We start from the raw sequence: 16,360 nt of genomic DNA, 5'->3' as shown, positions 1-16,360 counted from the left end.
TTTTCCAAGGTGGTTTTGCCATTTTACATTCCCACTTGTAGACTATGCAGGCTCCAGCCCTCCACATCGTCACCAGCACTTGGTATTGTCAGTCATTGGATTATTGCCATGCTAGTGAGTATGTGATGAAATCCCCCTGTGGTTTTAGTTGGCATTTCCCTGATGACTAATGATTTGAGAGCTTTTTATGTGTTTATTTGCCATCCACGTATCATTTTTTGGTAAAGTATCTGTTCAAACCCTTTGCTCATTTTACTGGGATGTCTTATTATTGAGTTATGTGAGTTCTTTGTACATTCTAGATACAAGTCCTTTACTGGATTTTTGATTTGCAAATATTTTCTTCCAGTTCTGTGGCTTGTCTTTCATTTTTTTTAATGGTGCCTTTTGAAAAAATTTTTAACGTTGATGAAGTCCAATTTATAAGTTTTCTCTTATGGATTGTGCTTTTGATGTCATATCTAAGAAATCATTGCCTAAAATCAAGGTTACAAAGATTTTCTCGTACATTTAGAAGCTTTGTAGTTTTAGTTCTTATGTTAGGGTCTATGATCCATTTTGAGTCCATTTTTGCGCATGGCATGAGGTAAGCATTTACATTCATTTTTTTTTTGCGTGTGGACGTCCAATTGTCCCAGCACCATTTGTTGAAACGACCGGTCATTTCCCCAACCAGCTTTATTGAGCAGCTGATTATATCACCACTGGAGGCTGATCTGATGCTGGGTTTTCAGTTGTGTGGCCTAATAAATACATTTCCTCACCATTTATAGGCTTGTTTGAATTTTGTATTGTTCTTTGAAGCCAGAAGCAGTCTGACTGAAACAGGTTGGTCAACAGTGTCCATGTTGCTAGGGGGTGACACCCAGAAGGTCAAGTGGATGTCAGCCCAGTAGACCTTCTGGGGAATAACCCAGACCTATTCCTTAGAAATATTTTTCAGTCTGTGTGCTTTCAGTGGATCTGAGCCCTGCTCCTTACCCCAAAGAGCTCATATAATACAATCAAACTCTGGCCAAACTACTCCATGCCCCTGGAAGAGGGATGCAACCAAAGCGGGCCAGTCCGAGTGCTCCCTGGGACTCTTGCCAGAGTCATTAAGAAAAGATGCATGCTCTAGGGGACTTCCCTGGCGGTCCAGTGGTTAAGACTTTGCCTTCCAATGCAGGGGGTACAGGTTCAATCCCTGGTAGGGGAGCTAAGATCCCATGTGCCTCACGGCCAAAAAACCAAAAATAAAAAACAGAAGCAATATTGTAACAAATTCAATAAAGACTTAAAAAAAAAAAAAAGCAAAGAAAAGATGCTCTGTCTTCCCCTCTAACTTCACAAGCCATAAAGACAAGGTAGGCTTAGAGCTGCCAGTGGCCATCTTGTTGTCAGGTGGCAAGGGAAGACTTGGGAATAAAGCCCAACAATGACAAGCAGGACCAAAAAGTGGAGGAGAGAGAGGGACAGGGTCCTCATGACATCATTCACATCTCTGGATGAGCCATGCCTGAAGCCCTTCGCAGCAGGGGGCAAATCACAAATCTGGGGGGGCGTGGGTAAGGACTCTAGCAATTAGCTGGAGGTCTGTTTGTGCTCTGAGTTGGGGGATCCCATTGTACTGGTTCCTCTCCCTACAAAGTCCTACCTGACTAGGACAGTGTTCTGAAGTAATGTTTTACATGCCCGTGGGGGCTGCTATTCTACTGATTCATTCTCAAGTGGATTATCTTGTCTTGCTTGAATGGATGGGGATATTCGATGCCCCACTGCTCCCCAAGTCTCAGAAAACCAGAGTGTGGTAAAAACCAGCGGCAGAAAAAATGCTGATGATAAGAGTCACGCTAATCGATCATACGACACTCATGGTACAGGTGAACCAAACGTGCCAGGCGAGCGCAGTAAGGAAACAGACACATCGCAAGAAACTCAGAACAGAGAGGCAGGGCAACTTGGTGGAAAGGCAGGTGTAGTTCCCAGCCTGGCTCTGCCCTGCTGGCCAGGGGACCTCAGGTCAATTACTGAGTGTCCCTGAAGGTCAATCTTGTCCTGTGTAAAATGAGGGCTAAACATGCGTGTTGTCACAGCCTTCAGCCTCTGCCGGGCTATGGGGCAGCTTCCTCTGACTCACAGTGGTGGAGTGGACATTCACTCAGGTCTCCGGAGTCTTCACTGTGTGTGTCCCTCACTCCCAGCGCTGCTGGGGGCCACCCTGCCCCTCGGTGTGGGTCAGAGCCCGGACTCCTGGGCCATGTTGCCTCCTTCCCAGAGGCTCCAGGCCAGAGCTTCTTGCTTCCATCTCTCACCCTGTGTCTATTTCCCCACACCACGGTGTGTTCAGCCTTTACTGAAGGGTTGGGATGATTAACGAGAATGACAATAAAGAATTTAAAGCTGTGGCCTAAATCCAATGGTGATGAGTTGGAGAAAACCATATTCACTGGCATTCCTTTCGGGAGAAGCACTGTTTATTTGTTCAGGAAAAAAATTCCTTGATAAACTCACATGGAGGGGAAGGGAACCCCCTAGCCCCATGCCCCCCAGAAGACCTGAGACAGCCAGAATTCTCCTAAGTGCCTGGGCGAAAAGGATTTTCAGGTTACACTGCAACATGGTGGGGAGTGGGAAAAGTGAGGATCCTGGGATGTCACCCCTCCTTGAATCTCCAGTGATGTCCCTGTTTACTGAAAGAAAAAGGCACAACGTAAAAGTTGTGAGTTAAGTTTTATTTGGGGACCTTACTGAGGACTATAGCCCGGGAGACAGCCTCTCAGACAGCTCTGAGGAATTGCTCTAAAGAGTTAAGCAAGAAGCCAGGATACAGAGGAACTTTTTTTGCTGGAAAAAACGCACAGTCAAGCATCAAAAGATTACCGCTAATCACAAAGGAAAGACATCCAAGTAGATGATTTTAGTTCTTTTCTTCTCTTTTCTTTTGTTTTTGGCCACGTGGCTGGCGGGATCCTACCTAGTTCCCCGGGCCAGGGATTGAACGTGGGGCCAAGGCAGTGAAAGCTCTGAGTCCTCCACTGGACTGCCAGGGAACTCCCTAGTGCTTTTCTATGTATAGGAAGATGCAAGAATCTGGGGTCACTGAAAATTTTCCTTAATTGTGTATCTTAACTATCTAGGGGCCCCGTATATCCAAAGCACAGAATGTTTCCCGTTTTTCCCCATCCTGAATTCCCCTCTGGGCATACTGTCTGTGGGCTGAGCAACTGCATTGACTAATGGCTTGATCCTTGTAGAACTGGAAGAGTAGGCAACATTTTTTTCATTACAGTCACATTCCTGAGAAGCTGAGGTGAGTGGTTGCTTTGTGGAGCTGGGGCAAAGGCTGGCCTTGCCTCCTGAAATTTACTTCAACCTGCCAGGCACAGAGAGACCCCAGTGACCCCGGATTTAGGAGGTTTTGTTCCAGAGTCCCAGGGGAAGGGGCCTAAGTAACGGAATCTTCCCAAGAGGGCCCCCATCAGGGGTACCTCCAGCTCCTAATCTCACTTCCCATCATCAGGTCTATGAAAAATTAATCAGTGGCCAACCTAAGAAAGAAATGGAGAATTTTATTGGAGCCAACCTGAGGATTATAACCCAGCAGGAGAGAGTCTTTCAAAAAGCTCTGAGGACTGTTCTGAAGAGGTAAGGGGGGGGCAGTATATATTGTAATTTTGACAAAGGGGGTGCATGCAATCAAGCACACATCCTGGCAGGTTACCACTCTTCTCGAGGAACAGAGAGCTTAGTCAATGGTTTTAGTGCTTTTCTAAGTATGAGAAGATGCAAGAAACTGGGTTCCTAATAACATTTTCTCCTGAAAATATCTGACTATCTGAGGGCCAGTTCTGCCAGTTTTCCCAGAACACAAAATGCCTCATCCTGATCTTTGCCCTGAATTCCTTGCAGGGCGTATTGTGTATCAGCAACTGCAGTGGCTAATGACTTGATCCTTGTAGAAGTGGATGGTGGGCAACATTCTTTATTTTATAATCCTTTCCCTTTAAGTATTAATTTCAATCAAGGTTTGGGAGGCATTTCATGACCAGTTTGGCCCATGGCACCAGGAATGCTCATTCCCAGGCCAGGCGAGGATTTCATTGACAGGCCACTCAGTGTGCTACTACTGGACTAGACTCTGTTAACAGTCACCAAAAGCCTCTGAACCACCTCTCTTACTAGTTTGTTGTGGTCCAGGAAATGGTTCCCTCTTGTTGCTTCTTCCCATAGCTAGAGTTACACTATGACAATCATTGATCTTATAGAACTATATATTTCGCCAATTGTTCCAAGTCACCTGGTCATCATTACTTTATTGGAGGCTCAGTCACACATTTGGTAATACAAGAAAAAATGATCTTGTAAGATAGGCAGAATATAGATAATAGAACTAGCAACATTAATAAGGTTGTAAGTAAATAATGTCATCTTCTAAGGAGTTACATGGCTAGTGCCAGAAGAAGAAAAATTGATCTTGATGGCTTAGCGGGTGTTTCTGCTGTGGGGAAGGTCTGGTTAACACATAATGCAGATGCCTAGTGCACATTAGAGGGGAGGAAGGAGGCCCAAACGAGCAGAGAAAAACTGTGTTTAAATTTTTCTTCTCTTGCCTCAAAATATGAATTTTATTTCATCACCCAGGGTCTGTCTCCTCTCAAAAGGCGCTTTTCCCAACTGCCCTAAAGCAAGTCCCCACCTGTCTTTTAGGAAATTCTGTGGAGATCCGTGCCCCCTCCTTCCAGCAGCATACTTCTCCAAGTCTGAGTTGGTCCATAGTAGGTGCTCAGTAAATATCTGTTCACTGACTGAGTAAATAACAAGCACTTGCAGTCAGCAGCCTGCAGAATAGCCTGGGGAGAAAGGGGGGTTGGGAGGGCTCTAAGGATGGTCCAGAGCAGGTGGGTACTTTTCAGGTCAGGTCTCCTCATAGCTTTCAGTCCACCTGTGTGAGAACTTCAGGTGCACATTGTCTAGAAAACTTCTGAAGCAAACACACACACTCCTTCCAGATCAAACCTCACTTCTTAGAGTTCTGTCCAAACTCATAAGGAAGAAGCCCTCAAATTTTACAGTGTCTCTCTCTCTCTCTCTCTCTCCCAAAGAGTCAGAATAAGCTCTCTTGCTGCACCTCTCTTGACCCCAAATAGTGCCTTTTAGAGCTGCAGGAAAAAGGGACCCAAAACAGGATCACAGACCCATAAAATCTTTGAGATTAGCTCCTAGGGGAAGATGGGAAGGGAGCTGTCTCAGAATGTTCTAGGTAGATGGCCTTCCTTGGTGTTGGGAGGATTAACCGGGATGAGACACAGCAGGAGGCAGAGTTCCGGCCCAGGGCAGGAGCCCTGCAACATGTGTCTCCCCGGCACTACACGAGGTCAACCCCGACAGAGGAGTGAATGAGGTGCTGCGTTTGCCCCTCCCTGAAAAAGGAAGACACCGTGTGGCCAGGTGTGCACTAGGAAGAGAAGTAAGAACTTCGTAAGGGCCTGATGCTGCAACATTGCTGTCCTTTGTCCTCAGAATGGCAAGTGCTTGCTTAGCACATGCCACTCCCTGGGCACGGTGCTGACTCCTCTGCTTTACACGTTAGATTGTTAGTCCTCAGTGAGTTGCTGGAAACTGAGGCAGAGGGGGACTAAGTAATTAAGGTCACACAGGTAGAAAATGGAAGAGTTGGACCGGAACCCATGCCCCCAGGCACCACAGTCCCGCCTCCAAGCCACAACACCGGGCCACGTGGCCTGTGCTTGGTTAGTTCTCTGCGGGTCCAGGCCTAACCTCTACCAGTTAGGGGCCCCACCCCTCCACAGGCTAATCAGTTTTATTGCGTTCCTTTCTCTGCTGGTTCAACAAGTATTCATGGAACACCTGTTACAAGACAAGCTTGTCTAGGTACTTGGGTTTCATCAGAGAACAAAGACAAAAACCTCTACCTCATGGAGCTTACATTTTATTTAGGGCAAAGTGGAGGATGCGGAAAGACAATATATAATAAATGTTATACTTCCGGTCATGGTGGACTAGGAAAATCGTACCAACGTGCCCACTAAAGATAGCTTAACACACTGGGCAAAATATACTAAGTATCTTCTTAAAAGTGTAAAAGAGCTAAGAAGGAAGCAAGGAATTACTGGGCCACGCTGAGTCTAGGAGATGTGGTTCATACCTGACAGATATTGACTTATCTTCATAACCGTCCTCTGAATTGTCCTAGGAAAACAATAGTGCTGGTACATGGTCAGGGCTGCATCGGGGTTGTGAAATAAATTAGCATGCGCGCTAGGCTCCGGGGCTTTATATATATTATCTCATTTGAGCCTCACAACATCTCTATGAGGTAGATGCTATTGCTTACTGTTATTTTCCTAACTTCACAAATGAGAAAACAGAGAGTTTAAGGGACCTGCCCAGGGTCACACAGCTAGTAAGTGGCAGAACAGGCTTTGAGCTCAAGTCTGACTCCAGAGTCTATAAACTGAATCACCATCCATGCTACCCGTTGGTAAATAGCATCTATTGGTTTTTCTTTTGGCCACACCACGCGGCATGTGGGATAATAGTTCCCCGACCAGGGATCAAACTCGCACCACCTACCCCCCACCCCGGAGTGGAAGTGGGGAGTCTTAACCATTGGACCACCAGGGAAGTCCCACATATCTATTGTTTTTCCATTGGCTTTAGTAGAAAGATAACTCTAGTAGGAATGTTCCTAGTACTTTGTGTATGAAAAATGACTATATTATCTCTACTGAAATCTTGTTTTATGCAAAGATGTTCCAAAATGCTTTGAGGAGGAAAAAACTACAATCCAAGTGAGATAGGCTGGGACCTGGGACCTTTTGCTGGGACCTGGGACCCTTTGCTGCAGTGCTGCAATGCTTGCACCTGGACACAGCTTTCCTGGAACAACAAAATACGAAGAAACTGTATGGGACCAAAAATAACTGCGTGCATGCGCAGTTGGGGCAAATCCTGGACCCAAAAGTTACAGAGACCAAAAAACCCAACCGCCACTTTTGAAGAGCCTGGAGCAGAAACAGGCTGTTGAGAGCAAAAGCGGGGTACCGCACATGCCCCTGCACACAACACCACCTAAGGGGTGGGCAAAATACCTAAGCCACCCCTCCGGCCCGACCGCTGGACACACCCCTACCCTCACCCCATATAAGAAACAAGCTTTCCCCCTCTCAGTGAGCAAGCAAGCAAGGGAAACTGTTGTTAGTTCTCACTGCCCCCTGCTGAAGCAGGGGCCCCAATAAAGCCTTGCCTGAATTTCTTGTGGCCTCTAGTCAATTTCTATTGATTGGGGAAGGCCGAGAACCCTGGTTGGTAACGCAAGCACAACCTACTGGTGCTACGCACACTGTAGACACAAAAATTCGTCGGGGAGCAGGAGATCCTTCTTAGGGCTGAGCTAGTGAACTCAGTTAGAGAGCAAATAGTACTGAAGGCCGGGACAGGGGAACCACCTGATTCTACATTCCCCCCATCCAGCCTAGGCCAGGGCGCTCAGACAGCAGGGCAGGGATGGCAGAAGTGTCCCCAGTTCCACACCCTCCTTGACTAGTGGGAACCTGGGCCCTCCCAGGGTGGGGGATGTGTGTGACATCATGGTCAGGTCCATGGTGTTCAGACCTAGCCTGTGACCTTGAGCAAGTGACTTTATTTATTTATTTATTTTGCATTTAATTTTTAAATTTTTTAAAAATTTATTTATTTATTTTTGGCTGCATTGGGTCTTCGTTGCTGCGCGTGGGCTTTTCTCTAGTTGTGGCGAGCGGGGGCTACTCTTCGTTGCGGTGCGCGGCTTCTCATTGCGGTGGCTTCTCTTGTTGCGGAGCATGGGCTCTAGGTGCACGGGCTTCAGTAGCTGTGGCACGTGGGCTCAGTAGTTGTAGCTCGCGGGCTGTAGAGCGCAGGCTCAGTAGTTGTGGCACACGGACTTAGTTGCTCTGCGGCATGTGGGATCTTCCCAGACCAGGGCTCAAACCCGTGTCTCCTGCATTGGCAGGCAGATTCTTAACCACTGCACCACCAGGGAAGCCCAATTTTTAAAATTTTTTACATTAATTTTTTTATTGGAGTATAGTTGATTTACAATGTTGTGTTAGTTTCTGCTGTACAACAAAGTGAATCAGCCATACATACGTATATGCGCTCTCTTCTAGACTCCATTCCCGTATAGGTCATTACAGAGCACCGAATAGAGTTCCCTGTGCTATACAGTAGGTTCTTATTAGTTATCTTTTATATATAGTAGTGTGTATATGTCAATCCAATCTCCCGATTTATCCCTCTCTTCCCCCCTTGGTAACCATAAATTTGTTTTCTACATCTGTGACTCAGTTTCTGTTTTGTAAATAGGTTCATTTGTACCGTTTTTTTAGATTCCACATATAAGTGATAGCATATGATATGTGTCTTTCTCTGTCTGACTTACTTCACTCAGTATGACAATCTCTAGGTCCATCCATTGAGCAAGTGACTTTAACAGCACTTTTGCAAAATGGGAGTAATAACATATTCCAATGGTTATAAGATGCACCACTAAGAAAGAAAACACACCAATTGCGTTGTGACAAAACGTCTTAATGATAGTCTTGGACAAGCCATAAACCAGTCACCGCAACTCTCCTGGCCTGGAGATTCCTCTCATTTCTTCTGTGAGATTGGCAATTTCTCCCGCTTTAGGCTCCATTGCTTGGTGTACGTAGATAGTCAATCTTTTTATCCACAGTTTAGGAACAAAATGTAATACAACTCCTGCTCCTCGTTTGTCTTCCTGCCTTAGGTTCTGCAAAGCACTTGCTGTTGCTTTGTAAGAGAAGAGTCGTCGTCTCTCCAAAGAGAAAACTTTGTTTCACTGGTATCAATTTCACTCCCTGTTGCTCCATATCCCTGTCTTTCTGCATCATCACTTTTTATCCAAATGCTGAATCATGCTATGATCTTTTCGAAGATATTTTAAATAGCACTAAATTCAATACGTGCAGTACAAACAGGGCATCTAAATCAGATGAAGACAAGACAATATAGGCAGCTGTGCTCAATTTCTCACATTTGCAAACAATGATGTCTCCATGAGTACGCAATCAGGATGTCTCCATTGATTGTAAGGCACACTCCTAACATCAGAGGTGTTAAAATGTAGGAAAGAATGTATATCTTAGAATTAGTTAAATAGGGTAGCAAATACCTGTATTGATTCTTTCAACAAGAAAGTGACAGAAAACTCAACTCAGATTGATTTAAGTAAAGGGGTATATTGAGCTACAGAAGTCCAAAAGTCCTTGTATTAATTCAACTTCAGGTATGTCTGGACTCAGGACTCCAGGATATAGTCAGGGCTCAGTTCCTTATAATTTCTCTCTCTTTCTTCTATAGGGATGGCTTCAGTCTCATGTTTCACCTGGTAGCAACCTGGAGCCAGTAGCTCTAATCCCCCCATCCTCTCCAGTTTCAAGTCCAGCTAAAAGGAGTGAGCACCTTTGTCCCAGAATTTTGAACCTGAGTCTCAATGCCTCTCATTGGCTCTGACAGGTCACCTGCCCAGGCCTGGACCAATCATCATGGTTACTGGGGTCAGTTGCTACACTCCCCCCCACCAAGTTACCTGCTGGAAGCCCAGGGGCTGCTGGTGCTGCAGAGGGATATGAGGAGAATGGAGGTGGGGCAGCAAAGACAATGCACGATTGACTGTGGGGAGTTAGGTGAGATGAGCCCTCCCAGGGCGGGCCTCTCGGGGTGGATTTGGCCCTGGCTCCTCTGCTTTGTGCAACCGGGGGAGGCCTCTGCTGAGACCCACGTGCTGCATCTGATCAGCTGCGCGTGCCCTCCTTCCTGGGCCGCTGACGCCGCTGCCACGTGAGCTGGGTGCTGCCTGGAAAGTTAGTAAGCCTCAGAGGCAAGACATTCCTCTGGTGACGGGGGTTGGTGCTGTGAGTGGGTGGGAACGAATGAAAAAGACTGGGAGCAGCACGGTTCCTGAAGCGTTTATGAAGTGAAGAAGCACAGAAAGCAAGCGAGGGGAAATCCAGAGCAGCAGTTGGAGCAGCTGCCCACCGGGGGCCGAGGATGCTTTCTACCAACAGCCTCCTGCTGCCCAGTCCCCGGGGGAGGGAGGGGGAGCGGGGGGGGCGGGGGGAGGTGCATAGCTGCCCCCACCCCGGCCCCACCCACTCTACAGCTCTGCCAGTCTCTTTCCTTCAAATCTAAGTTGCAAGGGGCAGGACGGGGGGGCAGGGATCTATCTGGCACTTGGTGGGTAGGGGAGGAAGAGAGGAGGGAGGCCCAGTTAGGAGAGGGTCCTGGAGGAAAGGAATCGGGGGAGACAGAGACGGGAAGACCGGGATGCACAGAAGCTCAGAAACTGGACAGAACTCAACACAGAGCACCTGCTCTCTGTCAGGTCCCCAACTAGGAGGGGAGGCCGCCAAAATAAACCAATAAATCCCTGCCTTCGGGGAGCACAGAGTGTGGTCTGGGACACAATAAGAAAACTGTTCATCACAGTGGAATGTGATAGCAGGGGTCTGGGGTTTATTGAAGGAAGGTACCCCTGAGAGAGGAGTGAAGAAGGTCATTGCTGAGCAAGAAGCCTCAGGTCAGTCTAGCCTTGACCTGGTCCAGAGGGTGTGTGTGTGCTGGCGGTGGGGTGGACACACCTGCACCGTGGAATGGTTCCCCTTGGGTCAAAGGGACTGGCCTCTTCTACTCGCCTTTCAGACTCTGGCTGCTGACTTATGGGGGTGGTGACCTCCCTGGCAAGGAGGCTCCTGTCAGCCAAGGGCAATTCTCCACACCGAAGGACAGCTGGGGTGGCTGCGAGGCCTTGGATCCATCACTCTCAGAAGCTGGAGGATGGGTGCAGCAGCCTGGCGGAGCGACCTGGGCCGGGGGGGCGGGTGCGGGCAGCAACGGTATCTGCTCTGATGTGTGTCATGCTGGATGTTTGATGGAGGACGGGGTAGGGAGCAGAAGGGAGCTGTGGGGCGGGGGGCTTCCTGGAGGAGAAGGTCATTCTGGGGCATCTTGAAGAACAGCTTAGGAGATGGACAAGCGAAGAAAGATCTAAGGGGTCAATGTGAGCAAATGTTGTAGAAGCACGTGGCGCTTTCTGGAAATGCCGAGCTATTTAAGAACCACACTGGGCATAGGGGTGGGCAGAGGCCAGATCATGAAGAGTCCTGTTTGCCATAATCAAAGACTGGAGATTAAAGTTCTTTTAAAAAGAACTGGGCTCTCATTCCACCCCCACCTCAGTCCTTCCTGGAAACATTCACCCACTGTCACAGGGTGAGCCAGCCCAGCCCTGTTCAGTTGGGTGAAATCAGGGCCCAGATTCTCTGCAGAACTGAAGTGGGCAGGAGGCCTAGAGCAGGCAAATGGCCAGAGAGGGATGGTCGGAGAGGCGCTGTCTCCAAGGGCTGAAAACACAGGAGTTGGCACCAATTTGAAAGTTGTTTTTCTCCACGTAGGCATTTTAGAAGTAGAAAGAAAGTGTCAACACAAGGGAGTTCTGTGGAGAGGAATGAGCGCAGAATTTGGAGTCGGAAAAGCCGAAGGCCAAGGCTTGGGGCGCAGCACCACTGTGCCAGCTGGACGGCTCTGGGAAACTCACCCAACTCTCTGTACCTCCGTTTCCATATCTGCACTGGGGATCATATCTATTCCACAGGGTCAGCTAAGATAAGGCATGTGTGCAAAAAAGGCTGTGCAAATGTTAGTTACTATCATTTTGCCAAAAAAAAAACAAAAGCTCCCACAGCAAGGAGAATCCTGAGGCAGGCTCACTTTACTCCAGTTCCCATTTGGCACTGAGCAGGTCAGAGACTTACCGGATGACACAGCAAGTCAGCAGCAGAGCCAAGGTGTAAACTCATCCGAGTACCAACTCCAACATCGTCGGCAGAATCAGCTGAAACCCAACTTCACACTGCAATTCGGATGTCCAAGGTGTTCCCAGGAAGTCCCTTTCAGCGGAGTGTTCAAGGTGGTTCCCAATGGGCAGCCCCAATATCCTCTGAAAGGTTGGCAAGATGTAGCTGGATGAGGTTCCCAGGAGGCATGGCGAAGAGGGAGACAAAGAGTAGACATTTGCCCTGAGGGTGGAAGAAGAGACCAGGCATTTCTCAACCCTTCCTCTGGCCCCAGCCCTTGGACCCCCACCAACCTTTTCAAAACAGATTTATTGAAATATAATTCACATACCATAAAATAATCCTTTTGAAGTGTACAATTGGATGGTTTTTACTATATTCACAGAGTGGTGCAACCATCACCACAATAAATAGTGGAATATTTTCATCACCCCATAGGAGGACTCCTAGTCATTAGCAGTCATTCCCTTCCCCCCCCCACTTTCCTCCCAGGCAATCACTAATCTACTCTATATCTCAATAAATATTGCCTATGCTGGGCATTTCACATAGAATAATAAGATACGTCATCTTTGTGACTGGCTTCTTTCACTTAGCATAACAATTTCAAGGTTCATCCATGCTGTAGCATGAATCAGTACTTCTTTTTTTTTTTTGTCTGTGCTGCGTGGCTTGTGGGATTTTAGTTCCCCAACCAGACCAGGGTTCAAACTCGGGCCCTCAGCAGTGAGAGCACGGAGTCCTAACCACTGGACCACCAGGGAATTCCCCCGTCGTTCTTTTTTATGGCTGAATAATATTCTATTGTATGGTTATACTACGTTTTACTTATCCATTCAGTGCATGGATATTTGGGTTGCTTCAAATTTTTAGCTATCGTGACTAATGCTGCTATGAACATTTGTGTACAGGTTTTTGTGTGGACATGTTTTCATTTCTCTTGGGTATAGACCCAGGAGTGGACTTGCTGGGTCATGCGGTGACTTTAACATGTTGAGGAAATGTTTTTGAACGTGGCTGCACCTTTTTACATTCCTACCAACAATGTATGAGGATTCCAATTCTCCACATCCTTGCCAACACTTGTTATGATCTGTCATATTTATAATAGCTATTCTAGTGGGTGTGAAGTAGTATCTCATGGTATTTGTCTTATTGTGATAAAATGTATGTAACATAATATTTATGATTTTAACTATTTGTAAGTGTATAATTCAGTGGCATTAAATATATTCCTCATTGTGGTTTTGACTTGCATTTTCCTAATGTCTAATGATGTTGAGTATCTTTTCAGGTGCTTATTAACCATTTGTATATCTCCTTTGGAGAAATGTCTCCTCAGATACCTTGCCCATTTTAAAATTGGATTATTTGTCGGTTTACTATTGAGTTTTAAGAGTTCTTTATATACTCTAGCTACAAGTCCCTTATTACAGATATGATTTGCAAAGATTTTCTCCCATTCTGTGGGTTTTTTCACTTTCTTGATGGTGTCCTTTGAAGCACAAAAGTTTTAAATTTTGATGAAGTCTAATTTATCTATGTTTTCTTGCGTGAGCTTTTGGTCATATCTAAGAAGGCTTTGTCTAACCCAAGGTCATGAACATTTACCCCTATATTTTCTTCTCAGAGTTTTATAGTTTTAGTTATTTCATTTAGGTCTCTGATCCATTTTAAGTTGGTTTTTGCGTATGGTATGAGGTAGGGATCTAATGTCATTTTCGTGTGTGTGGACACTCAGTTGTCCCAGCATCATTTGTTGAAAAGTCTATTCGTTCCCTCACTGAATTGTTTTGTCACTCATGTCAAATATCACACAGCTCCATTTTTTTTTTTTTTTTTTTTTTTTTTGGCTGTGTTGGGGCTTCGTTTCTGTGCGAGGGCTCTCTCTAGTTGCGGCGAGCGGGGGCCACTCTTCATTGCGGTGCGTGGGCCTCTCACTATTGCGGCCTCTCTTGTTGCGGAGCACAGGCTCCAGACGCGCAGGCTCAGTCGTTGTGGCTCACGGGCCCAGTTGCTCCGCGGCATGTGGGATCTTCCCAGACCAGGGCTCGAACCCGTGTCCCCTGCATTGGCAGGCAGACTCTCAACCACTGTGCCACCAGGGAAGCCCACACAGCTCCATTTTAAGGAAAGCAGGCCTTAAACAGTAATTTCTACATGCAGTTAGTACAATTTACAATTCCTAGCAAGTGAAGGCAGCTTTTTTCCTCTGGTCACAGGCCTGTGGTTTGAGGAGACTTGCTGTCCAACATGAATTCCTAATATTTTGATAGAGGCAAAAAAAACAGATTCTCTCTTGAATAGCGCGAGGGCTGGGTGCCCACAGAGAAGGCAAGTGACCTACCTTGATCTGTTCTCCCAAAGATGTTGCAAAGCTGCCCCAGGTCTGCATGTGGCCTGATGTGTTGAAATCTCTGGGGCCCAGAGTGGTGGTGGTGTTTTAGTTTTCCATGTTTATTAAGAAAGGATATTTAACTGAGCACGCCTTGGAGCTGCAATTTATAAGAATATGACATATATTAAGCTTTTGAAATCTTATAAAAAGCTCTTGACTCAATTACTATATGTGATACCATTCTTAAACTGTTTAATGTATTTTTATCGTATTGTATTGTATTGTATTTATTTTTTGAGGAACAAGAGCCCAGTTTTTTTATTTGATCATTTCTTGCATTTGAAGTACTCCTCAGTGACATCCTTGGCCTGAGACTCTTTGCCATAGTCCTTAAAAAAAAATATGTGATTTTACTAATATTTGGCAACTCCACTGAGTTGTTAACACTAGTTATAGTAAAGCTTTAAAAAATTAGCACATGTCTTATGAAAATGCTTCCCATCATTAAAATGTCTTCTAGCCATTTTCAGGGGCCTTAATGACTTCAATGTTTTTAAGGCCTGTAACATGGCTTTCCTATTGCCAGCATTTTCTAAATTTCTGCAGAAACACATTTGGGTAAGCAGATTGACTGGGTTTGTTTAACATATTTTAAATTGTGGTAAAATATACAAACAGAAAATTGACTTTGGGACTTCCCTGGCAGGCCAGTGGTTAAGACCTCCACGCTTCCACTGCAGGGGGCGTGGGTTCGATCCCTGGTCAGGGAACTAAGATCCCACATGCCTTACAGCACAGCCAAAAACAAAAAACCAAAAAAAAAATCCAGAAAATTGACTTCAACAATTTTTAAGCATACGGTTCAGTGGTATTTTCATTCACACTGTTGGGCAACCATCTCCACCATCCAGAAATTTTTCATCTTCCCAAACTGAAACCTGTACCCATTAAACACTAACTCCCCATCACCCGCCCCTCCCAGCCCCTGGAAACCACCATTCTTCTTCTGTCTCTGTGAATTTGACTCCTCCTGGGACCTCACAAAAGTGGAGTCATACTATGTTTTTTTTTTTTTTTTTTTTAACTTTGGGTTTATTTATTTATTTATTTATTTATTTATTTATTTATTTATTCATGGCTGTGTTGGGTCCCCGCTTCTGTGCGAGGGCTTTCTCTAGTTGTGGCAAGCGGGGGCCACTCTTCATCGCGGTGCGCGGGCCTCTCACTATCGCGGCCTCTCTCGTTGTGGAGCACAGGCTCCAGACGCGCAGGCTCAGCAGTTGTGGCCCACGGGCCCAGCTGCTCCGCGTCACGTGGGATCTTCCCAGACCAGGGCTCGAACCCGTGTCCCCTGCATTGGCAGGCAGACTCTCAACCACTGCGCCACCAGGGAAGCCCCATACTATGTTTTGTTTGTTTGTTTTGTTTTGCTTTGGTCTGGCTTCTTTCACTTAGAATAATGTCTTCCAGTTTCCACCCTCTTGTAGCACATGGCAGAATTTCATGCAAGTGTTTTTACCTCAGCTGCTTTCCCACTCTTCCTTGGGATTTCCATGAATCTTAGGATGAATCCCTACCCATGAAGGTGATCTCGTTTGTCTTTCTCTCCATCAGAAGGAGTCTGTGGCCTCTAGGTTGCCTCACAGCTGACGGGCGTCCACTGCCTGCCCACAGGCATGACGGCCACTGCTGCCAGGCTGCCCAGGAAGCACTGGGGCTGAGCGGAGCCCTGGGGTCAGGGATCTCGGCCAGTATTGCTGTGCTCCCCTCCCCTCTGCCCACCTCTGTGCCAGGGGCTTTCACTTAGATCCCTCTACTAGCCGTTCATTCACCCAAGATTTACTGAATGTCTAACGTGTACCCGGCATTGGGCGAGGCCCAGGAGATACAGTAAGGTAAGATAGACATGGTCTCTGCCTCCCTGGAAGTTATAATCTAGTGAGGGAAAGGCATTCAATCATCAACTATACAATAAAGAAACGTCTGGTTACAACTGTGATGACTGCTGTGAAGAAAAAGTACAGGGCACAATGCAAATGTCTAAAGGCAGGGTGCCAGGTTGGAGCAGGGGACCTGGGGTGTACTCGGAATCCACTGACTGACACGGCAGCCGTGCCTGGCACTAGAATAAGAGCCACAGTGCCTGCATGCAAGGCATGCC

The 16,360-nt window shown here is 46.6% G+C and overlaps 1 non-coding gene across 1 annotated transcript; it reads right to left on the bottom strand.

Moving 5' to 3' along the window:
• Positions 1 to 14,711: 14,711 nt before the first annotated feature.
• Positions 14,712 to 14,837, bottom strand: LOC114238732 (small nucleolar RNA SNORA33). The gene has a single exon (XR_003624024.1). It is a non-coding gene; the product is annotated as a small nucleolar RNA SNORA33 (small nucleolar RNA).
• Between the last annotated feature and the right edge of the window lie 1,523 nt (positions 14,838 to 16,360).

Source organism: Balaenoptera acutorostrata, chromosome 11 (assembly GCF_949987535.1).
Source record: "Balaenoptera acutorostrata chromosome 11, mBalAcu1.1, whole genome shotgun sequence".
NCBI classification, from domain to species: Eukaryota; Metazoa; Chordata; class Mammalia; order Artiodactyla; family Balaenopteridae; genus Balaenoptera; species Balaenoptera acutorostrata.
The sequence above is the reverse complement of the archived record's forward strand: the minus strand, read 5'-3'. Positions and strand labels throughout refer to the sequence as shown.